At 39.7% G+C, this 26,494-nt stretch overlaps 1 long non-coding RNA gene and 1 pseudogene across 1 annotated transcript; one reads left to right on the top strand and one right to left on the bottom strand.

The window, feature by feature from the left end:
• Positions 1-1,616: 1,616 nt before the first annotated feature.
• LOC132667951 (epithelial splicing regulatory protein 1-like) lies at positions 1,617-5,532 on the bottom strand (annotated as a pseudogene).
• Positions 5,533-7,628: 2,096 nt separating this feature from the next.
• LOC132666442 (uncharacterized) lies at positions 7,629-24,256 on the top strand. Its single transcript, XR_009604671.3, has 3 exons — positions 7,629-7,833; positions 8,456-8,575; positions 24,201-24,256. It is a non-coding gene; the product is annotated as an uncharacterized LOC132666442 (long non-coding RNA).
• The last annotated feature ends 2,238 nt before the right edge of the window (positions 24,257-26,494 follow it).

Raw genomic sequence — 26,494 nt, 5'->3', positions numbered from 1 at the left:
ATTTTGATCTTTCAATTATGACCCCACAGAAATATGTGGAATATCATGAAGACTGGGAATATTTTTTATTTTTAAGTCAAGCCTTTAAATCCAGCTGCATCTTTAAAATTAGAGTTTTGCAAGATTATTTTTTGCTTCCCACGTGTGTCCTCTGGAGCAGAAGTAAATGTTAGGAAACTGAAAGGTTCTATTTCTCATGCTAGAGGCACTCACAGAGTTTCTTTCTGTTTGGGAACCATCATGGTTCTTACTTTCTAGAACACTTTCTAAGCCCCTATCAACATTGGGTGTCCAGCTTCATCAGAATACAGAACAGAGATCTCCATATTCCAGAACAAAGTAGCCAATCTGAAGGACTTATTCCACAGAAAAGAAAGAAGTCTGCCTCATTAGCTCTGCCTTCCCTTCATCGAAAAGAAGTGCAGGTGGCAGGTAGGGGCAAACTTTCAGTCATCAGTCATTACTGGTAAAGGCAGTAAAGCAAACCTGCAGGCTGCCTGATGTCCTCGTTGTGAGAAACATATGTCTTCTCCAAAGTATAAGCTTCCCATTTATGATCTAAAATAGATACCTTTATGATTTATCTGAATGAGTGGTAGACAGTTGCTCATTACATATAATTCTAGTTTTTTTCTTTACTTGAACATTCACCCCAAATCAAGTTTTAAAAGTAGAAGAGGGGCGCCTGCATGGTTGAATACAGACTCTTTATTTCAGCTAAGGTCATGATCCCAGGGTCATGGGGGTCCAGCCCCATGTCAGGCTGTATGCTGAGCATGAAGTCTGCTTAAGAGTCTCTCTCTCTCCTTCTGCCCCTCTTCCTGACTTGAGCTCACTCTCTCTCTCTCTCTAAAAAAAAAAAAAAAAGAGAGAGAGAGAGAGAGATCAGACATTGCCAAATGTTTGTTCTACTTACTGGCATAGCACTAGCCCCAAGGACTCCATTGGTATAAATATATTCTTTGCATTTTAAAAAGAACAGAATGGTTAGAACAAGGACATCATCATAGTTTCTAATATTGATTGAATTATATTGTCTACATTTGTTACAAATCAGCTTGGTTTTTCTCCATATTTCTATGCATTTTGTCTTCTAAATCATATTTGACAAAATACGTATTTAAAAAGAGTCAGAAGACAAATGTTTAGAGAAGCAAGTTTTATGAATTAGTTTTCCTTTGGTTACTATTGGCAAGTGGAGGGATTATCATGGACTTTGAGTGAAGTGGCCAAGCATGTCCATGGGTCATCTTTTCCCACATACTCAGGGATGGGAAAAACTGGAAACTCATTCTCTCTCTCACTCTCTTTTAATGTTTGTTTGTTCCTTTATTTATTAGTAGCCTCCAGGTTTTGAACTGCCAGCACAGAGCCCAATGCAGGGTTTGAACTCATGAACTGTGAGACTGTGACCTGAGTCAAAGTCAGAAACAACTAACTGAGCTACCCAGGCAACCCTGGAAAATCTCTTTTTTAAAACATGTTGGCAGAATATCACAATTCTTTAGCTCTTCAGGGTATTCTTCTGACATTTTTCACCCAACTTTGATTATGATCCCACTAATGAATGCACTGGCTAATAAGACACTCAGCTATGATTCCAACCAAGGTCACTGTCACCAAGCCATCTTTCTCACTGTTGTCCATATCTCTCCATCCACTTTGTCCATGGAGTGACTAGCTGCCACGTATGGGGTTGTGGTACTCTGACTTTCTCCTTGGGCATGGATGCTTTCTGGAGTTGGCAGATCTTCTATGTGAATGTCATACTCTCTGTACTTGTTGGCACCAGAGCTATTAAGCCCACAGACTCCTAAGGCTTTTCACAGGCACTTGGGGTCACCATGCCATCTTCCATACCTGAAATCATAATGTGATTTTCTGGCCAGACCATGCTGACTCCTACTAGGATCCGGAGTGATGTGTTTTCTAAAATTAAGAACAGAAATGGCACCTTCTACATATTCTTGGTTTACTTGTTCTCTTTGGGACCAAGCATCTAGCTTCTGTGCTGTTAGGTTAAAAAGCTCTGCAGCCACAGGCCCTCACCTAGCAGAGCACTAGAGTGGGAGGTGGAATGCAGAAAGCAAAAGCACCAGTGCAGGAGGGATCCTCAAGCACCTTTTAACCACAACAGCTAAAGAAGTAAACTTTGCAGTTGGGAGCTTCAGAGTAGAGTCAGCATTTATCTCTCCCAAAGAGGGTAGGGAACCATCACTGTAAGGCAGTCTCAGTCCAGGGCTCACTGGTCCCACCTCTGGCTACTTGGCTGGCACTAAAAGATGATGACCTTTAGATAAGAGCCTAGCCTGGCTCACTCATTTTGACCCTGTGAGATGCTACACAGTCATGCCTGACTGATTTCTGACCTACAGAACAGTGAATAAATGGGTTTTCTTTAAGTCACTAGGTTGGCTTCAATTCATTAGGCAACAGTTAAAAACTAATACAAACATCGTATCACTGGCTCTTGGTACCAGAGCTGTGGCTTTGTCTAAGAAACTCTCAACAGTCTGGGATTTTGGCTCAACCAGATCAATGATATAGTTGGAGAGGGAGTAGAGATGAGGTGGGGGTGGGAGGTGGGGAACAGACTCAGATTACCTGGTGTGAAATGATGTATGTTTCTGTGTGTGTGTGTGTGTCTTTTCCTGGTTCCTGATGCAGAGCTCCCCAAACCCTTTATAATAGAGGTGCTAGGAGAATTTTTTTTCCTTAACATTTCATTTTTGATTCCAGTTGGTGACACAGAGCTCCTAAGAACTGCAATTTCCTACATAATAGGAGCATCTGACACTAAACTCCTAAATCCCCTAGAATATCCTGGAGTGTCTTTTGTTCTAACAAAATGACTCTTGGTACGTTATTGGATGGGGGCTAGCCATCAGAAAGACCAAGCCATGACTAGAATCTTAGGTCTTTTAGCCCTAACTTTCATTCCACCAAGAGAGGAAAGGGACTACAAATGGAATTAATTATCAATAATGATAATTAATTATAATGGAGCGTCCATTAAAAAATCTCAATTAGTATGAGGTTCAGAGAGCTTCTGGGTTGGTGAACATATTCACATGCCAGGAGGGTGGCACACCCCAACTCCATGGGGACAGAAGCTCCTGTGCTTAGGACACTTTGGGACCTCACTCTATGTACTGCTTCATCTGGCTATTTGTCTGTATCCTATATAATATACTTTATTATATAATAAACTAGTAAATGTAAAAAAAACAAAATGTGCCCTGTCCCATGAATACAAAGTTCATCTCCTCAGTTGAATACTAAAAGACTTTAGCATGTCTGTCCTTCACAGTTTTTTAGGATACTTCTGTGCAGCCATAAATGCTTTGTCTATAGACTTCATCTGGATAAAGACACTTTTACCCATGGGTAGCCCTGATGATTCAATACCATGTGAACCCTGTGAGTTTGAATATTTGGACAAAACTCCCCAAGAAATTACAGGAGGTCCTCAAGAAAGATCAAGAAAGATCTCAAAGGTGTATATGCTCTTCAACATTTGTAGGTGTACAAACTGCCTAGGTAGTACTGGAATAATGGTGGGAAGAGGAATGAGAGGGGCTGAGAAATGATTCATCATCTGCTGAATTTCAGCTCCTATTCTCTTAAAGGGTTCAATGTATCCTTTCCTAACAAGTCCTTATGCTCCTTCGTTGTGTTCTGTATATATTCCTCATGAGCAAAGAGGACAAAAGCATTTCCTGCGGGCCTACTGATCCAGGAGTTAACAAAGAAGATGCCTTCCTTCCCCCCATTGGTGAGGCAATGCTGTCCAGAAAAGGTCACCACTTCATCAGATGTGAGCACTCACATACAGTCGATGACTTCTTTCTCCTTGGAGAGAAACTGGGCTACTTCTTTGGATGTACCACCAGAAAATTTGAGAAAATCATCACCTGTTGCTTTGTAAACCTCAGTGTACTGGGTCTCCATGTGATGTTTGTGCTTCTGTAGTACTAGGCCTCTATACTCCTCATGTACAAACCTAACCGGTGCTTCTCTATTCTTTCCACCCTGGACATTCAGACAAAGTTGCTGTATCTCCCACAGCAATATTGAGTCATTTAAAGAATCCTGCAATGTCTTGATCTAAACACTGCCATAGTAAACCTTGAGTCCTGACTACAGTATTATCATCAATAAGTTCCATCTTGCTGCAAGTGCCACTTCCAAATTTGGAACTTACTATCTCTGGATTTGAAAATCTGTGATGATAGGGTTCTGAAATCATTGCTAAAATTATATTCCCCACATCTAACTTGAGAGGTTCCATACTGGGAGACTGACCTATTCTCAAAATTTAAACACAGTATCATTGCTGCAATATCCAGTTTATCAATATCAGATGAATCAGGGTAACATTTCTTGAATTCTCCTCAAAGATTAAAAAAAAAAATACTCAGGCAATAATACATTCTCTCGTATGTGGAATTTAAGAAACAAAACATGAATATAGGGGATGGGAAGAAAAAGTAAGTTAAAAACAGAGAGGGAGGCAAACCGTAAGAGACTCTTAAATACAGAGAACAAACTAAGGGTTGCTGGAGCGGTGTTGAGCGGGGGGATGAGCTAAATAGGCAATGGGCATTAAGGAGGGCATTTGTTGGGATGAGCACTGGGTGTTATATGTAAGTAATGAATCACTAAATGCTACTCCTGAAATCATTATTATACTTTATATTAACTAACTTGGATTTAAATAAAATAAAAAAATAGAAAAAAAATGATTCAGGCAATAATACATTCTTCTTGGAAGCCTTCAGATTTGCCTGATATGAGGTTGCCTATCAGTACAGAGACAGAAGGAGGTCCCCACCCCAGTGTTGAGTTCATTGTTCACTGACTGGTTAAACTGTCTCAGAGCTGGGTCCACCTACTCCTGAGAGGATAGGCTTTTCACATGGATCTTAGTTTCTTTTCCATCAGTTCCAACGAATCCAGTCTAACTAGTATTTTGTGATAGTTGTTTTGTGTACTCGTTCTTGGCCAGATCCACAATTTTCCATAATAGCACTATCAGCTCCTTCTCAGCGGAGCCCAGCTTGACCCCACAAGTGGCCCCAACAGTGATCTCAAAAAAGCATGATCAAGTAATGTGCAGACTCTATCATGACAATATGTGAGGAGAGAAGGAGATCTGGAGATAATGAGGTGCGGTGGAAGTGAGAAGAAGACTTGTGCTAAAACCTCTTCTATGAGAATAAGAGAGTCCCCCCCCCCCCCCCCCACACACACACTCCTTGCTACCCCTGGTGCAAAAGCCGTAACTAACCACCCAAATCCACAAACAACCCATACCCTACACTGTGGGCAGGAAGTGTGCAGCTGCTGGCCTCCAAGGGCCTGGGAGATCTCTTAGAGTAAGTGGTCCAGCTGCTGGTGCCAGCAGCCTCAATGGGCTTTCCCAGGCTCAACAGGCCCTGCTGCTGCTACATCTTCCCCCGAGTCCTTGGTGATACCACCTTCTTCACTGTCAATGGCTTCATAGTTGGTCAAAGGCAGCGCTAACCCCATTGAGCTTCTGGAAGCTGATGAGGCACCCAGACTGGGTAGGAGCTGTGCTGGTGACCCACCTGACAATGACAGCCTCCCTGGCCTCAAGAATCTATTAAGAAAGCTGGGCTAGCAGGATAAAGTGGCCAAAGGTGAGGCTTTACATACTCATCTCACCCAACATGGGTGTCCTGGGTCTCAATGCCTGCATGCCTCACAGCTGGTGTGCTATGAGTACTAGGCAAAGCTGCCCGCAGGCCTCCTGGACTGGCTGATCATCATGCCCCTGACCATGAGCCACTGGCTGCCACCATCCAAGCCTACCAAATTCTTCCAGAAGATAGTCATGGATGGGCCAGCTGCCCCCACCTTGGCCTGCATGACCACATGCTGGCTTCTTGCATGCCTGGCTGGTGTGACACCCCATGGCCCCATCAACAAAGGTGCTGTCCCCTGGTTGCACTACACCCACCCTTCTCGTGGAAGGTCTGGCCCCCTGCGGAACTCAGGATTCTTGCAGAACATGTGGTGACCCCTAGGACATAGCAAGGACCTCAGGAAGCTGAGAGTAAGGAAAGCATGGTCTCCCTGGGCAGCTCAAAGAAGAAAGGGCCCAACGACAGCACCCTCCAGGCCTGCCCAGGAGCATTCCATGGTGCCCTGAATGACCCAATGCAGCCAAGGCCCCTCACAGGGCCGAAAAAAGCAGCCATTCCTCTCAGAGGTAAACCTGAGACCCTCTCAGACTCATCCCCAGAAGGTACACAGCACAGCCTCCGCTGTGGTCGATGTCAAGAAGGCGAGTCCCCAGACAGCCCTCAAGCCCAGCAGAGTGCCCAGCATACCCCACCCAGGCGTCTCAACCACAAGGAAGCACCCAGTAGCTCCCACCAGGTTCCTGCTTCTGGTGTGGAGAGAACAGCTCGGCGGCTCCCCAGCCCTCTAGATAGTGGCCCGCCCTGCCGGGAGAGAACACTGGAGCTGGGAATGAGGCCTGCGGGGCAGACAGCAATAGTCCGGAAGAGAAAACGCTGGAGGTGCTGTAGGCCACCAGCGGCTCCCGCTCTGGAGCCCTCTCACGCCCTCCCCCGACCAGCCCACAGGCCAAAGACTGTAGGCGGCTGTCGCTGAGCCCACAGTGGGGCCAGGAGGCCAGGCCCGACATCACTCCCATGGCTGCCTGCAGGGGTCGGCTCTCCGCGCCCCGCAAAGGGGTAGTCCCTTTCTGCCTCTTTCGAGCCTGCGCTGCGCGGCAGAGCACTGCCGACCGCACCACCACCGCTAAGGGGCAGGGCTGAGGCTCGCGCAGCGCGCCGGGGGCAGGGTGCTCCGCCTCCTCGAAACACGAGGGCTTACCCGGAGTGGTCAGGAAAGTTTGATCACCGCACGGCTGTACTGACTCCCCTAAACCCTGGCAGCTCCGACGGGAGCAGGGGAGTGCTCCGGAGGTCCCCTAGCACCACGAACTTAGACCAAGAACTTCGGGGTTCCTTGCCGATACTCGCTGCCAGACCCCCTCAGGTTTCTCCCACTGTTGTCCACTCCGCCCAGCGCGTGCATGGTGGACCCCGATTTGCTGCCCCCAGCGCCCAGCCCCCAGCAGGCCGGGCTGTCGAAGGGCCCTGGCAGTTTGCGGAAGTCCGGGGTTCGCCCCAACGCCGGTACTGCTGCCCGCAAAGCCACTCTGGGGACCGCTCCCAATACCAAGGAAGCTAGCTATTGAGGACCAGGTCAGTCCGCAACTCAGCGCCCGGAGCGAGGCCAGTGACAAGGGTGCCCCTGTACAGAGTCTTCAATCCCCAGACGGCAACTCGAAGCCCATCTGAGTAGGCCAGCAGCCGGCTCCCTCCCTCTAACCCTGCCCTCGGTCTACCTCCACCTGGCCTATCTGTACATTGGGGGCAGCGCCTACCTGGAGATTGACTTTTTCCCCTGGTACTCCGTACTAAGTCACCAGCGGCCAAGCCCGGCGCAAGGAAGAGGGCGAGAGGGGCCCTGCGGAGCGGGCTACTGAACACGCAAGTAGCAGTGGGACTATGACCTCCAGATGACCCTGATACTCACCTTGTATTGCGTGGCGACGCACAAGTAATGAGAGGTGAGGAGACACACAAGTGGTAGGAGCAGGCGGCGCAAGCCCGGCACCAGGTGTTGGGCTTCAAGGTGCTGGAAGCAGCACAGCAGCTTCCACACAGATCGAGGACTTCCCGCCTTACATGGTGAAATGCTAGCCCAGACCCAGACATCCAGAAATCCACACCTTCGTTTCACAATCTACAATCTACCGCTGTGCTGGGATTCACCTGAGTCAGAATAAACCAGGTACTCCAGTAAAAAAATAAAAAATAAAAAATAATACCACCACTGTGCACAGATCTTGTGAATATGTTACCTTACATGGCAAGAGGGATTTTGGAGGTGTAATTAAGGGTTAAGGTCCTTGATTTGGGGAGATTGTCTTGGATTGTTAAAATGGGCTCAGTATAATCAAAATGGGAGAAACTCCTGGTGTAGTCAGCCAGACAGAAATGTGACACCACAGAAAAAAAGTCATAGCTACTGGCTGTGACTAGAGCCTCCAGCAAGGAATGCATCAGTGCCAACACCTTGACTTATGCTCGGTGAGACCCGTGGCATACATGTGACATACAGAACTGGAAGATTATACATTTCGGTTTTTTTAAACCTCTAAATTTATGGTAATTTATTACAGAAGTAGTGGATACAATTTAGCCATGATCATGAAGGTCTGGAACACAATTGAATTTGACTTCTAATGCAATGATATACTTGAGAAACCCTGAACTGTACTTTATCTATGTTGGTAAGTGAAAACGTATGAATAGCATTGCACAGAAAAATGGAAGAAATAACATGTATGTTTTTTTTTCTTTTTTCTTCTGTTTCTGTTGTTCTTTTGCCATGCACCACCTGAATATTTCAGGTAAATCCAGGAAAAGTTGGATATGGGGCCTGGCTTTCAAATATGGAATTCTAAATGAGAACAATATGCCTCTTCTCAGAATCAGCATTTTGGAATGAAGAGGAACCTAGGAAGCCATAGGTAAGCAATGCAATGGTGAGTGTTCTGGAATGTCTAGATCATGTGGCATGGCAGGAAATTTCTAGTGGGTAGAGTCATCCTAAAGAGATTGGATTTATGGTATTTTTTAAATTTATACCCCATTCCATTTCTACAGATGGTTAGCTAGGTAGTATATACACTGGGCCCTCTAATAGCTCTTCAATATTTTTTAGCAGGAATTACAGAAATGATTTTATATTGTTTGGTATTAAGAATACTAACTAGTATATCCCCTCCCCATTCCTAACAGAACCTCAAAATTCTTAGTGATCATCTTACCCACCAACACAGGAGTGGACCTTACCTGGCTTATATTAATTACTACATCCTAGATGTACTGTGGTGGTTGGTCCGTATGTGGTTCTGTGTTCCAATCTGGACCATTGAGAAGTAGGGCAGCTTTTTCAGAAGGCATCTGTTTTGCTTTGGGTGTGACTGCTTTTACCACCTAGTTCTATAATACTCGGAAATGGTGAAATTTAGAAAAAAAAAATTATCCATTATTCAAACTAAGAAATACCAAATTTACAACTTTATTTTGGAGTCAGAAAGTCCTGGATTCTATAGTGATTAGTAGATAAGTATTATAACAAACTGAGGGAAGCATTTGTGTGTGTGTGTTCTAGTGACAGATGCAATGATAAAACTTTGTTGGAAATAGGTATAGTGAGTGAAGGGGGTATTTGCCTTTAAACAGAATGGGAACAGAACGGATTGTGTCTTAGCAGGCCAAGAATCCCTCTGTGGTAACTAGAAAATAAAAGAATAAACTGCAAACAAACAAACAAATGAATAAATAAATGTGTTTTTAAATATATCAGAGACCAAATGACAAAGACCAGATGCTCTAGAATTCCAGAGAAGAAAGCCTTTTTAAATGATTTAATGATTGCCAGCTACTTTATTCCCTCTGGGAATTTGCCAGATCTTGGCACAAATTGTGTTTCTATTGGCCCTGGTAGGCAAATTTTATAGGGGAATAAAGAAACAGCAGATATTTTGACCATCTTACTGTGTTGGCATCACAAACTGGAAACTAGATATTCCAGTTATGCATTTCCCTGGAACAGATCACTTCAAAATTTAGGCTTAAACTTTGACTTAAAACAACATTTATTTTCCCTTATAGTTTCTTTGGCACAAGAATGCCAGGAAATATCAGCTGGGTGATTCTGGCCTAGAGTCTCTGCAGTGGTTGCATTCAGATGTGACTGGAGCTGGAATAGTGGAGGGATGGAATACTGAGGGCTATCTGTTCTCTGTCTCTCTGTCCATGTGGTCCCAGGGCTTATCCATGTAATCTCTATGGAATAGTTTGGGCTTCTTCACAGTTTGGTGGCCTCAGGGAAGTTGAATTGTTAACAGCTGAAGGCTGTAAGAGTGAAAGAATCTGTCAAAAAAGGCAGAAGCTGAATCACATTTTATGAGCTCATGGTGTGTTGCTTCCATCATGCCCTATTGGTTGAAATAAAATGCTGCCCAATTTAAGAAGGAACACAGATCCCACCCCTCAATGGAAAGTGTATCAAAGTCACATTGCATGTGTACACGTAGCATGAGAGTTATTATTGTGACCATCTTTGGCAAGTACAACCTACCACACTACAATATGCACCCAACCCGGTCACAAGTCACAAGATGACTTTCCAATATGAGGCATTTTCTGCATTCTGGGTCAATGGAGAAGGGTCAGAGAATAGGCCAGAAAAGTGGAGTGAATTCCCTCATAGTCTCACAGTGCTTTGGATACAAGGTCTAGCTAGAATGAAGGGGCCTGCAACAAAGCCAAGGTTCATCTCCCCTCAACTCATTCAGCAAATTGTTAATATGCTTGGAGTGAGGTTAAAAATCCAGCTCAAAACTTCTGGAGGATAGAACTGTTAGGGGTTGAGGAAAGGGACCTTAGGCTCAATTACCAGTTTGGAAGGAGCCTATTTTAGTACGTTTGAGCTACTATGACAAAATACCAAAGAGTGGGTGGCTTATAAACAACAAAAATTTATTTTCACGGTTCTGGAATCTGGCATTCCCAGATACGAGTACCAGCATGGTCAGGTTCTGGTGAAAATGTTCATGGAGGGCCCACTCTTGTGACCTATTCACCTCCCAAAGACCCCCACCTCTTAATGCCATTACCATGGGTATTAGGTTTTTAACATATGAATGTGAGGGAGTCACAAACATTCAGCCCCTACCAGAACCTACCTGTGGAACTGGGGTGAAGCAGAAGTGCCCTATGAACCATTCCCAACCCAGATCAATCCCCTATTTTATTGAGATGATTGGCCCTTCACTCTATCTGCTCAAAAGAAGAAACTATATACCCTTGCTCATGGAAAATATAACTGTTACCTCTATAGTCAGTGCTGTGCAACTGTTATCATTGCTTTCATTTATTTTTTTAAGTTTATTTACATATTTTGAGAGAGAGAGAGAAGGTATGTTATGGGCAGAGAGAGAGGGAGAGAGACAAAATCCCAAGCAGGTTCTACACTGTTGGCGCAGAGCCCAATGCAGGGCACAAACTGTGAGATCCTGACCTGAGCCGAAACCAAGGGTCAGATGCTTAACCCCCTGAGCCATCCAGGTGCCCCAGGTTGTCATTGTTTTCAGCCCTGAATATGTAGTTGGAATCGACGTGTTAAATGCTTCCACTTTCTCTTCCCATAAGTACCAGAAGGGATTCCCCTGATGGAAAAAAACAAAACAGACAAACAAACAACAAAAAAAGCAGAAGTGCTAAGAACACTGGGTCCCACTATTCTAATAATCCTTTGAAGTTTGAGTCTTTGTGACTGATGATTTTTAACACTGGAACCTCTGTCAGTGGGAACTGGTCTTCTCCTTAGGGATTTGTACTCATTTTCTCCTGGGACTGACTACCAGGCACATTTATTTTCAAAAGCAGCTATTTGCTTATTATTAAACTCTTGTATAAACTGAACACATGAACTATGAGGGTCTTGTGACTTCCAAACCAAATATTCCTATTTTGGGTGTGGATCAACTCAGATTCAATGATTAACAAAGAAGATAGGGCCTAGAAACCTAGCTAGTGAACTGGAAAAGTTATATTCAAGAACACAGCTGATTTGGCCCCAGTAGCTCTTTATTTTATATGAAAAAGTGGCAACTATCTCATTAGGGAAAACTCCATTTTCTACTCCATTGACTGAAGCAAAGCTGATGGCTCAGTGGGGTCCACAATTCACAGAGCTTCCCCCACATACCTGGCGTGGTTCACTGATGCTTTGGCTGAGGTGAAACCTGATGGTACCCACTGGGCTGTGGCAGCTGTTCTATCTCAGCATCAGCTATGCAGAACTGCCAATGACATGCTCTCTCTGTTTAGTGGGTTGAACCCAAGGCTGTTGTCATGTACCTGGCCAATACTCCCCTTGATTAAATTTGTTATATTTTCACAGACTCTTGAGCTATTGCTCAAGAGATGGGGTTCTTGTTTAGTCTCCCAGTTGCAAAACTACAAAATTAAAGACACCACTCTTGGGAAATGTACGTGGTAGAAACAAATCATGGCTACTAATCAGACTCTAGATTATTCACAAAAGATGTACACACTAAGGGCCTTTTATCTGAACAGACCCAATGAAGTCAAGGTCTGAATAAAATATTTCAACATCCAGATTATAAACACTATTGCCTATATTCATAATTGTACCAGATGTGGCAACTGAACCACTATTCTTGACTGAGCACAAAGTAAACAAATCAGTGTTTTGATGCAGAGGCCAGCACCGTGTGCCAGATTTGACTCCTGCCAAAAGTTGGTCCATTTGTCTCATGACAATGTGGGGCAGATTATGGCTCCTGCTCACTCTTGACATACTGACTACACCAGAACTTCGACCACTGTCAAAACTATTTGGTAGGAACACAACAAAATTGGCACTTTTTCAAGTTATGGTGCTGCTGTCCCAATGTGATCAGCTGATTTTGGCCATGTAATTATGGCCCTTGGAACTAAACTGTGTTACGTTTTCAGCTTTCTGGACAATTTTCCATATGGTAATGATGCACCTTTTTTTCAAAAAAGACAACAATGGCTGATAATGTTTTCAGTAGACTTTCCCCACACCCTAATATCCACGGGCTTTTGGTATAACTTAGTATTGAAATATCCTCCTCAAAATCCATTCAAATAATTTATAACACTCTCCCCCTTCCCCTCCTCTTAGTCCACACACCTTGGTAAGGCAGCTAAAGGATGGCAAACAATTCTGTTTCAGCTATATGTATTCTCTTGATGGCTTGATGTAATAATCATAAGGAAAATGAATACTTACACAAGAACAGTGATTGCCAAGAACCCCCTACACTGGCCTACAAAGAAAGAGACAACTGGGGCGCCTGGGTGGCTCGGTCGGTTAAGCGTCCGACTTTGGCTCAGGTCATGATCTCACGGTCCGTGAGTTCGAGCCCCGCATTGGGCTCTGTGCTGTCAGTTCAGAGCCTGGAGCCTGTTTCAGATTCTGTGTCTCCCTCTCTCTCTGACCCTCCCCTGTTCACGCTCTGTTTCTCTCTGTCTCAAAAATAAATAAACGTTAAAAAAAAAAAAAACAAAGAAAGAGACAACTACACATCTGTACCTTTTGTAACAATTCCACTTTTCCTTGTACACTCTTGTTTTCGGATGGAAGAACTGGTTTCCAGTAAGTGCTGATTGGAAATAGGGAAAACTATGGCTATTGGAATGGGACGTATAGATTAGGGGACAGTAGAAGAGCAACAGTTCTGTGACCTGGAAAGGGAACATCTCCTGGAGATGTAGAAGAGTGAGGGGCAATTAATGATCTTTGTCTTTGACAATTATCACTGGAATCTTACCCACGAAGGAAAGCATCCTATTGCAGTTCTCCCAAACCAATGATGGATCCTTAAATGTAGCCGACTATTGGGTCTGCCATGTCCAAACATATTAACTCTGATAAGAATTGATAATTATTTCCTTTTGTCATTGGAAACAATAAGAGATGACCACAGATCCTGTACATTCCATGTGAAATACTTGTCAAAACCTCTACTTGTATTTCTCACCCTTATTCCTGTTGTCATCCCACTGACATTCTATAGAGAGGAAGAGGGCCATATTTCTGATAATGGGGACAAACAGGACAGGTTGAAATGAAGGCTCTCAGGAAGTCATTCTATAAACAAAGAGTAAACTCAGTCATCTTGTCTGAAATGGTTTACCATCTGATTGAAGAGACACATTGGAGACACTATCAGCTGCCCCTGATGGATATAGACCTTGCTTGGATGTATCCAACAATTATCAATATTTTCTTCCCAGTGGAATTGTGTGCACTTTTGTTAATGTATTTTCTATGTAGAACCAGGTATTAACTTGCTTTCTTCTCCAAAACATAATGCACCCTGGGGTGTCATAAGAGACTTCCATGTGTTTAAGGAAACATCACCAATAGGTCATGTGTTCCTCAGATGATTGTGGAGATCTCTCTGAAATGAAATGAAATGAAGCTACCCTTGGTTTCTCAGGGAAAACCCTAGAAGAGTGTGTGTGTGTGTGTGTGTGTGTGTGTGTGTGTAAACATAAATCTCTCCTCCTCACATCCTTGAAAATAGAATTCTTTTTTTTTTAATTCTTATTTTTTTGAGAGAGAGAGAGAGAGAGAGAGAGAATCAGGAGGGACAGAGAGAGAGAGGGAGATAGAGAATCCCAAGCAGGCTCCATGCTGTCAGCGCAGAGCGCAATGTGGGGCTCAAACTCACAAACCATAAGATCATGATCTTAGCTTAAAATAAGAGCTGGTCACTAAACCAACTTAGGCACCCAAGCACTCTGAAAATAAAATTCTTTTATTTTATTTTATTTTATTTTATTTTATTTTATTTTATTTTAATTTTTTTTAACATTTATTTATTTCTTTGAGACAGAGAGAGACAGAGCATGAATGGGGGAGGGTCAGAGAGAGAGGGAGACACAGAATCCAAAGCAGGCTCCAGGCTCCGAGCTGTCGGCACAGAGCCCGACGCAGGGCTCGAACTCACAGACCGTGAGATCATGACCTGAGCCAAAGTCGGACGCTCAACCGACTGAGCTACCCAGGCGCCCCATTAAAATAAAATTCTTAAAAATAGTTAATTGGAGTTTAAAATGCTTTTCCCATTGTGATTAAAATTAATTGCAAAATGCAAGACATGTATCTTGATTTAACTGTCCATAACTAGTAGCTGACAACTCATCTTTGGCATTCAGAACTTGGGCATAAAATGTAAGAAGATATTTAAAAAAAACTCAGGAAATAAATATGTAATTCAATTCAATATTTTTATTAAAAAATACATTAGATTGACAATTTAAGGCCAATGGCCTGGATACTAGTTTCATAAATAAAGTTTATTGGGTTACCCTCCCACTACATGCATTTCTTTCTCATCTCTAGGCAATCAAATTCTCTAAATTTCAGCCTCTTACATTGTTCTAATATTTGTACTGGGCACAACTATTTGAGTGAAGTTTGCCTGAGTAAGGAGCGTTTTAAAGATGTGTGCATCCACCTTAATATCTTGTTCTTTAGATTTGGCAGTATATCAAAAGTGCACATTTTAAGGCATTGCCAAAGAAAGATGGTTGCCCATTGGGCACCCAGAGTTGGATAGGAGTACTTATTTGGATTTAAATAGGAAAGTCAGCTCTACCTTTGAATCTGTACCTGGTTTAATATTCCATACTAATTTTTCAGTTTTTTTTAACACTTTCTGGCTATTTCAGAACTCACATATTTTCAAAATACCGGAGTTCATATGTGAGTCATTGCTATGTTTTCACATTTATCATGACAAAGGCAGCAGCAACATCTGTGACATGAAGATTGAGGAAGAGGGCGTGATATGAATCATGGTTGGAGATGACTATTTGTAACTTAGGAGTTTATTTGGGTAAGGCATAAATACAACACCTATTCCCACTGTGGTCCAATGGAACCGAAGGAGTGTGAATTATTGGATGGAAATCCACATTGGTGTTACTTATGTAGACAATCTGATGATTGCAGGTTTGCTGTATAGCATTTCCATTATGAAAGTAATGTTTCCTCCATGGATAATGACACAGGCAGGAAATCTCATGAAATGCTGCTTGGTAAACAAAAATGAAAGGCCTAATATTTTTCTACTACTAAAGACTTGTTACCTTCAATACTAAAAGAGTTACTGCATTAATATTAGTGAAATAATATCCTTATGAGTCCTTGTTTCTAAAACTGTGAGAGGCCCACACATTCTTATTCCGATTATTGCATTTATATTGGATTGTAAAATAACCATCCTGGAGACAAGTGGTAAAACAATTTTTCAAGTGCAGAGACTTATACTGCATGTCAAGTGATTATTTTCAGAGAGTAAAAATCAAATTCTCTCTGCTATGCAGCAGGATGGTATTTTATGATAATAGAAGACACTTGCAAACAAGTCTTACTGTAGTTTTAAAAATTAGTTCTCTACTTCTTAATATCACCTTTACAAATGATTCATCAATGGCTGCTGCCAACATCCTCTTTTCTCACTTATCTCATTTTGCCCTTCTCATTTTTTTTTATTTTGGCAGTTTATCATGCTTGGAAGTAGAGATGCAGCAACTCTTTCTTAGAAGCTGACATATTTAGAGCACCAACTAGTTTATTGCACATCTTCGAATTGCGTCATTTTGTCCACCCTACTGCAGTGGTCAAAAGAGTAATTCTCCATACATCTTTGTAACTTGGAACCATAGTTTGAAAAAAAAAAGTCCCTAATTCTAGAAAGCACAGAGTGATTCTAGAATAGGGAGAAGAGCCTCAGTTGGGGAAGTAGAAGTTCTGCACATTCCCAGAAAATAGAAACTTGTACTAGACTAAATATGACAATATTAAATAAGTATTTGTTGTTAGAAAACATGAAAGAGAAATACCATATATTGCATGAAACATCAAGATAAGGTGAGGTACTGGCTGGGAAATTTATCCAGGTCTACCTGACTTCCTGTGGGAATAGTTCACAGAAAAGTGAATGTGTGGCTAATTGATTCAACCAACTGATCTCCTTCTAAAGAGAAGGAATGAGAGTGAGAAACCATGAGGTAGCCTCATGAAGCAAGACCAGACAGCCAGGTTGGAACCAGCAGCACTAGCCTCATTTAAGGAGCTGAAGTTGATATAAATGTGACTCAATCTGTCATATCCCCTGCCCTCCTGGGAATAATGTTTTCTCCTATTATCAGAATGCCCCTTAAACTTATACCAGAGCTCTACTCTGTATGTGTAAGTACATATGGACTCATAATTATTTGGGCAGGTGAGAAGACCAGGAATCTCTCCTAGCTCATCTGGTTACAGTAAAGATGACTATCAAAAGGTAGCCTATACCAGTGTGAATTCTTCCCTCTCCTACAGAGGAAAAGTTAAGGCAAGGTTAGTAAGACATGTGATTCTGACCCCATAGAAGAAAAAAACTCAGTAGACAAAATATCTCACTTTTTCATTCAATCAGCAATTAATTGTTGAGGATCTGTGATCCAGTAATTTTTTTCTAGGCCTTTAGGATTTGACAAAGAGCAACAAAAACAAACAAGCAAAAATCCATGCCTGATGGGAACCTACATTCTAATGTGGGGAAAAAAGCATCTTTAGGTGATTTTTCATAGATACAATTATTTGCATTTGAAATATAAATTTCTTGACAATTCTTTTAGAGTAGAGGATCTATTACAGATATATCCAAATACTGTGAATTGAAGGGAGATGAAGGAAAGAATAATAGATTTTCCTGAAAGTTGTCTATTTTGTTATCCTTATTAAGACCTCTTCAATATTTAATGAAGTACAAAACTCATGAAATCTTTCTATGTGCAAAGGCTCACTGACATGAAAAACAATGACAAGGCTAAGCTTTGGATCTGGGTTTCTCTCTCTTTCTCTCTCTCTCTCTCACACACACACAAAATACACACACAAATACAGATTCTGAGACAACCTAAGGACACAGGAATACACATGAAAAGGTAGCACAACAAAAGAAGGGGGAAAGCTCTATTTGCCCACATAGCAGTGCCAAGCACAGTGCCTTCTGATGAGTGGTGCTGATTCGGCAATAAATCACCCAATGGCCAGATTAGGTCAACTCTCCTTCAGCCATCCTACCCCAAGCCCTCTTGCCCCTACCCCACTATGTTCTTTGTTCAGTAATTCCTCAGATTAAAACATTAAGAACAGGGGCAGGGCACCTGGTGGCTCAGTTGGTTGAGCATCCGAATTCAGCTCAGGTCATGATCTCACGGCTGGTGAGCCCAGCTCATGAGTTTGAGCCCCACGTCGGGTTCTGTGCTGACAGCTCAGAGCCTGGAGCCTGCTTCAGATTCTGTGGTTCCCACTCTCTCTGACCCTCCTCTGCTCACACACTCTCTCTCTCTCTCTCTCAAAAATAAATATTTAAAAAAAATTTTTTAACATTAAGAATAAAGCATTTTTTTCCTCTCATTAGGAATAGACACTGAGGAACTTTTTATCTAAATCTCTACCACTTTTCAATTTGTGAAAATTTTATTCCCAAATATTAAGTCTTCCATATGTTCCAGACTGCTTTTCTTTATACAAATGATATAATTTTTAAAGTAGTTTCTGTTGACTAAATAGTACAGATGAGAATGTAGTACTAAATAGTACAGATGAGAATCTGAAAGTAAGTATATATTATACATATATATATATATTTGTATATTTTTATATTTGTATATTTTTATATATAAATTTATATATATTTCTTTTTTGGAAATAAGGAGAAGTTTTTGGTTTTATAAACAAGTTCACAGACCTTCAAAACAATTTAAAATGGTTTTCTGACTTCATAAGGAGTTTAATTTTTTTTTATTTTACTATTTTATTTTACTTTTATCATCCCTGTTATGATACTTGAATGTGTCTTTATTTTACATGGAAATTCTCTGACTCTATTCTCAGAAATCTGATTGTGAAAGCCTAGGATTGGTTCTACCATCATTTCTGATATAGGTAGTTTAAGTAATACACTTTAAAGTATATAGAAATCAGAATGATTCACTTATAGTGATAAGTATATCATAGGGAACTTTTGACCAACTATATAATAGTAGGTTCCCAAACTATTGAAGTTAATAATCTTTCTGCAGACATTATAAAATGACTATTATTAAGCGAACATTTTCTTTTTTTTTAATTTTTAATGTTTATTTTTATGTTTGAGAGAGAGAGAGACAGAAGACAAGTGAGGGAGGGGCAGAGAGAGAAGGAGACAGAAACAGAAGCAGGCTCCAGGCTCTGAGCTATCAGCACAGAGCCCGATCCAAGACCTGAACTCAGGAGAGGTGACATCATGACCTGAGCGGAAATCGAATGCTTAACCGACTGAGCCACCCACATGACCCAAGCCGACATTTTCTTACAAACGTTTGTAAATTAAAAATCACAAAAAAGCAAATCTTCAATGTTTTTATTTTTTTAGGGCCAGTATCTAAAAAAGAGTAACAAAATAACTCATTTTGCTAGCAAAGCTATAAATGTTTTTCCCCATATGAAAATTTGAAATCAGAAAACATTTCAGTAGAACTGGATCTACATCGTCTTAATTAATTTGAATCTAAATTTAAATAAATTTAAAGCAAATGCTATGATTGATTCTAAGTAGTGGAGGTCATACTTAGCATACTTTAAGTATAAGCATACTTTAGTGAAGGGAGTATTTGACTTATAGAGGTGGAAATGAATCTCAAATTTAATTCTTATTCTTTTGGAAAATACAATGTGGTTAAATTAGATCTATCTATTTTAAAAATGTTTAAAGTCTTCACATAAAAATGGTAAATTACAGGGGTGCCTGGCTGGCTCAGTTGGTTGAGCATCTGACTCTTGATTTTTGTTCAGGTCATGATCCTGGGGTCATGGGATTAAGCCCTGCATTATATACCCTCTGACCCTCTCCTCAATGTGTGCTCTGTTTTTCTGTCTCTCTTAAAAAAAAAAAAAATTACATGGAGAACAAAGACATCATTATACTGGTAGTCCTGGTCCTGGAATAAACCACTGTTTACTTTTTTTTTTTTTTTACATTTATTATCTGTGTCCATAGTTCTGTAAATGATTTTAAAATATTTCTTTTTCTGTTGCTATTTATGAGTACTTGAAAGATCTCTTCAGCCCAATGTATAAACCCTACTTTCTCTCTTGGAGAAATGTCAAAGCTTAGGTTTTATATCTCAGGGTTGGAAAGGTCATTAGAGGACATTTGATCTAAAGTTCCTTCAGATGTTTAAGTCCTCTTTCAATACTTTTGCAAAAAGATTGCCCAGTTACTTATGTATTCCAACCATAAGAGTTATTCCATTTATGAGTAACTCAAATTTTACTGAAGGAAACTACTTTAACATTCCTAAATTTAATTTTCTTAATTAATTTTTACTGATATTGTGCCAAGATCTGTTTCTCTTCCAGTTTTTTTTTCCCCTTACATCTTGGCATTATTCTTTGGAAAATGTAGAAAACACCTTATCTCTCTTCCTCTTGAAATGAAATTAAAGATTTTTGAAGAGAGAAATGATTGTCTACCTCTCCTCTCCAATTTCTCATTTTAAATCTATTTTCCTTTAGTTTTTGTAATATTTTATAAGATGGTTCCAGGTTCTCTGAGTAATAAATTTCAAATTGTCTATATCCTTCTTGAGATTCCATTTCTTTAATTTTAACATCATCACTTGTTAAGACACAGTCAGCTATAAAAAATGTTAGCATCTTTCAGTGAATGTGAATTAGTAAATCATCCTTTAAAATATTGCAATTACTGAAAGTGGATTTCAATAGAGAAAAGATTTCTAGAAAACTCACCATTGAACTGTGAAAATGATCTTATATAGATTCTGGTTCTATTTTGCAGGGCCACCACATTGCAGAACTCTAGGGAACACTAATTTCATTGAATTAAGGGACAAGAGTGAGTGAGAGATTAAAAATTCAAATGATAGGGCCATCTGGGTAGCTCAGTTGGTTAAGTGTCTGACTCTTGATTTCGGCTCAGGTCATGATCTCACTGTTTGTGGAGCTCAAATTTATGGGGTTGAGCCCCATGTCACACTCTGAGATGAGAACACAGAGCGTACTTGGGATTTTCTCCCTGCCCCTCCCCCACTTTCTCTCTCTAAAAATAAATAAACATTTTAAGAGAAAATTGAAATTATAGAATAAATAAGGCATAGATTGAGGCCCAAAGATAGAATGAACAGTGACACGAAAAGAGGGACATACTTTTTTCTGAAATGGAACAGAAAGGAGAAATGGATGTTTGAGTAAAGAACAAGACTATGCAGGAATTTTGGGTCAAATGACTTGGGGTTTTTCTTAGTGTTTATTTATTTATTTTGAAAGAAAGAGAGAGCATGTGAGTGGGGGAGAGGCAGAGAGAGAGGGAGAGAGAGAGAATCCCAAGCAGACTCTGCATTGTCAGTGTGGAGTCTGACACAGGGTCCAAACTCACAAACTGTGACATCATGACCTGTGCAACCCAGGTGCCCCAGATGACTTGAATTTTTACAAATAAAGTAGGAGATGCATTCTACAGATAAGGATGACAACTGAAGTAGCATACTTAGATGTTTGAGAGAAGAAAGTAATTCTTAAATAACAGCTGTGGTAAATGCAACAGAGTCTATATCAGATGACTAAAAATGACTGTCAAACAGCAGTGGGACCTAAGAGAGGATAAATTTATATTGGACATGTTGGTACTGTGACAAGTTACCTCCAGCAAATTACAATTTCCTAAGAAGAAAAAGGAAGAAATATAGATGTCCTAGAGATAGTATATAGTTTTACAGGAATTGTATAAAATATTTTTTCTTATGATCACGAGTTTTACCACAATATACTTTTAGGACTTCTGGTCTAGACAGGATATTGTAAACCTGTTTCTTTGGTTTTCTTCCCATCAAGTACATCAATAAACTCTGGAAATATCAAAAGAGACAAGCACAAGAGAACTCTGGAAGTCTAAGTGTTATTCATGGTTCCCTAAAGAAACAAATCCAATGGGATACAGAGAGAGAGAGACAGAGATAGACAAAGAGATCTCACACACAGCAGAGACAAAATTTCCAACTAACAAGGTCTAATTGACATACATTGAACATTCTTCCTAACAAAAGTAGGATAGACATTTTTTCCCCAAGAACCCATGGAATAGTCACCAAAGTAAACCAAATCTGGAACCATAAAACAAACCTCAATAAATTAAAATCACTTAAATTACACAGAGTATGTTCTCTACATATACTGGGTGATAACTAGAAATCAATAACAGAAAGACAATAGGCATTTTCCAAATATGTGGAAATCAAATTATAAACATTTAGATAATTCAGGTTTCAAAGAGTAAGTTTCAAAGTCTTTTTTTAATCATATAAACTACAATGAAAATGAAAATTTAGCATATTCAAAATATATGGGATACAACAAAATTATTGCTGAGAGGGAAATGTATAATACTAAATGCTTACATGAGAGATGAGGAAAGGTTTCAAATAAAGTTTGCCCAGAAAACTAAAGAAAAAAAAGGAAAGCAAAATAAACCCAAAGCAAGAAGGAAGAGAATAAAAGAGCAGAAATCATTGAAATTGAAAATAGGAAAACATCAGGGAAAGTGAGTAAAACAAACAACTGGTTCTTTAGAAATTGATAAAATTGATAAACCTGTAGCAAGACTTAAAACAGTATATTCTTACATTTATAGAAGCAATGGACTTCCAAAATATTTTGCATTGCATTAACCAAATTCAGATCTAGAACTGCAACTGACTCAGAGCATGAGCATACACACCTTCTTGGGTTCTGTAGAAGAGGAATTGGATAATGTTCTAAAACATCTCTAGAGCAAAGTCACCCAAAGTATTTTCTGTGATTTAAATTGTATGCTATCCACTTTTGAAATTGAAAATATGGGTAAAATTTGTAGAAACTTACACTTGTTTCTGGAAGACATGAATGCAATCTGTGGCCCAAAATGTCAAACTACAGGGGTGCCTGGGTGGCTCAGTTGGTTAAGCATCCGACTCTTGATCTTGACTCAGGTCACGATCTCACAGAGTGAGTTTGAGCCCATCATCAGGCTCTCTGTTAATGGCACAGAGTCAGCACAAGATTCTGTCTCTCCTTCTCTCCGCCCCTCGCCTACTTGTAAGCACACATAGGTGCACTCTCTCTCTCTCTCTTTTGCTCGCTCTCTCTCTCTTAATAAATAAACTTAAAAAAAGTCAGACTACAAAAAATCAAATGTATATGTGCTGAAATGTTCAAAAAATTTAGGACAAATTTTTCTTTTGGAAATGTTTACTTGGTTAGTTTATCTCATTTATCACTTCACTCTTTTAGGAAGGGATTCTTGCAACATGCATGTCCTATTTGAATTTTAAAATACTCAAATCCATTTATTATGGCAATTATTATACACAAATCATTTTGAAACAGTAAATTATTTTCCCTAGACCTTCCTTTAATTATTTTAATTCAATAAAAAGGTAAAATTTATTTTATAATCTTAATTTACCTAATTCATATAAATACCATACATATCATATCTCCAGTAGAGTTTGTGCGTATGTATGTGTTATATATACATATATATATACGTGTATATATATGTATATTTATGTGTGTGTATATATATATGTACACATATGTGTATATATATACACATACATATATGTATATTTATGTGTATGTATATACACATATATATATACACATAAATATACATATATAAAATTTTCAAGTATATATATATTGTACATAATCTAAAACAAGTTAGACAAAAAAAAAACCATCAGAAAAAGTGTTGGTACAAAAGTTCAAATTTTGAAACATTTGGTGTTGAGAAAAAGTGGCATTTGATTCTTCTGGGTAAATAAAAGTTATAGGCAACTACAAACCAAAGTAATATAATCATACAAGGTAAAGAAGACTGCAATCTGAAATCTGAACAAGTTGCCCTCTAGACACAAAGCTTCACTTTTTTGAGCTGAAAAGAAAGAACGGCTTTTCAAGTTTTGCAATTAGGAGACTCCAGTTGAAATGCTACATGGTCACATATCCTGGAGCTCTATTTTTCTCCTTCACTTAACACACTATGAGGAAATAGCTGACAGATTTTTGAAGCCAAACTTGTAGTGTGTTATTTGTGCTTTCTCTCCTCTATGAATTGTTATCATTTTCTGTTTCATATATTTTCTGTACATGTTCTGCTGACTGATTTATAATTTATGGAAGTAACCACATCTCCACTAGTGTTCCATGCCATGCAACACTGTTTTACTATATGAAGTAACGTTACAGGATATTTCTGCGATTCCCATAATACTTTTAAAATGCAGAGTTAGAAATGGATGTTCTTTAATCTGCTTTTAATAATAGTTTATTCTATTGAAAAATTGCTGCTTCTGCACTTTTTTATTTGAAGTTGGAATATGACCTTTTCATTGCTCTGTGTAACAGAAAATGCAAACCTATTAGCTTTAATTGAAAGTGAAAATCTAGATACATCCTTAATATGATCAATAATTTTTGCATCACAGGTTAAAAATGAAGAGAAAATCATGAAGATAGTTGTGCTATGACCTCCAAGTAGGTAATTATTTATCTGTTTACATATCATTTTACTTTCCTGACTATTGGAGTCAATATAGAATACCTGCTTATTATTAGTATTAAGATCCTAATAATAATAATATATGTAATACCAGGCTCAGGACAAGGATCATGATTTGTGTTTTATATTTCAAATATTCCTTGTATTTTTTTCCACAAATTTAGTCAACAAAATAATGATGTGAAAAAAATTTAGCAATTTTCTGTTAAGTGTTTTCAAATATCAGATCACCTAAGATAAGTTTTAGAAAAATGATACCAGTATAGGAAGAGGGAACTGGAGCAGGGGATATCATATATCAAAATATTTCTGCATTTGAATGTTCACAATGCACTCCTGGTTAGGTAAGGGTGTTCTGCTCCCACTGTAACATTTTTCCCTAAGTGGTATGTCCATCAATATCCCAAAATGTGTTTGAGATCAATCTGAAAGAGTTAACAACTTATTAAATGTTTACATCTCAGAAGTTCCTTTTTATCCTGTGAGACCCCAGGATGTATATGAATTGTTGTAAGAAAGAGTAGCCTTTTCCATGATATAGAGTTGTACTGGTAAGTTTGCCAAATAAGGACTACATTTCCAAATTTTTCATGTAGATGGGACCATTTGACTAAGGTTTGGCCAAAAATGACTGAGAAAAAAATATATGTACCACTTCTAGTCTTGGACTCTTAGACATCTCTCAATCTACCTTCTGTTTTCCCCCATCCAATACCTCCCTCAGTCCACCCACTCTTCTTTTCTAGTTAGACCCAACACCACTTGAATGACCTGCCTTACATAGACGATATTTCCTTGTGTGATCAAGTCATTATAACACTGTGAGAGTTTTGGTGTCCTCATTTAATTTACTTAGATCTTACTCAGTCCCTCTTGACAAATCAACATAAAACCAAGGGTATACAAACATTATCAAGTTTCTGTGATAAAAACTATATACTAAGGACCAAATCATTACTTACCTTTTTAATACAGAGATATAATTAGTTAAAACATCTTTTTTAATGCCCTTGTACTTGTGACTCTGGGTATGTATATGTGTGTGTGTATGTACATACATATGAACAGGCAGTTTTGCCAGTGTCTGTCTGGCCTATATACATACATATATATGTATATATGAATATGTGTACACACATACACGTGTATACATATAGACACCAACACTGACCGTGTCAAGTGAGACTGTTTACTTGAGGACTGTTGGGAAAGGTGGACATGTGCATGTGGTCTTTAAATACCCTCTCGGCCATATAAGAATGGTCCTTGGGCTTAGAGCAGTTGCTTACCAAGAGGTAGGAAACCCACACAACCTATACTGGGCTTATCGTTTTGTGTGGCAATGTTTTTACCTTTTCCTAGTCAACATGCTCTCTTTATCCTGCTTATGCATGTGCATAATATGACACCTGACCAACCCTCACAGGGGAGAAAATGGGGCTCGTTACCTATCGCACGAGAGGCATTTGTGCAGAGCATCACGTTGCATGGGGCTAGAGAGAACCTGTGGGTAATGGGGGACCAGTGCCCACTATTGAAGCTGATCTTGTTCTACCTCTTTTCTACATGAGTAAAGAATTTCATCTAGTGCCTGTGTGGGTCATATCTTTCTGGTGACCCTGAGCCATGTAGTTGGTTAAGTACTGTTTGTGGTGCACTGAGACTCTTCCCCTTAAGGTGATAACATTTGTAACTTGCCTGGAAAATATTCACTTCCCTGTTCTTAAGGACAGACATTTCCATTCTAATTTTACTTGTCAATATCAATAGAAATTTCACTTTCCCAAGAAAGCCAGATATTCTCAATTATTAGGACAAAGTATACTATAATGGATTACATTTGCAGTATCCATTTTCTTCAACTCTATTTTATTTATATTTCATTAGCAGTTAATAATATCATTATAATTTCTAGGATAAAACTCAAACAAAACCCCCCTGAACAATAAAGAACAGCAGTATTACCAATGAAATAAATATGGTACCCCTACACACACATACACACACAAGGTTTCTTCGAGAAAATGTTGTCTCTAAATATAATTTTTAAAATGGTACCAGACAACAACAACAAAAAAATACTGCTTAACTTCTTTGACACTAAATAACAGTCCCCCCCAAAAAACACAAACAAACATAAAAACAAGTGAAGCAAGTGATACTTCCAGTCTTCAGTTTATATGTATGCTACTAACTGATGCATGCAAGTGTTTTTTGCCA

The sequence above is a fragment of the Panthera onca genome, chromosome B2, assembly GCF_046562875.1.
Source record: "Panthera onca isolate mPanOnc1 chromosome B2, mPanOnc1 haplotype 2, whole genome shotgun sequence".
In the NCBI taxonomy this organism is placed as follows: domain Eukaryota; kingdom Metazoa; phylum Chordata; class Mammalia; order Carnivora; family Felidae; genus Panthera; species Panthera onca.
The sequence above is the reverse complement of the archived record's forward strand: the minus strand, read 5'-3'. Positions and strand labels throughout refer to the sequence as shown.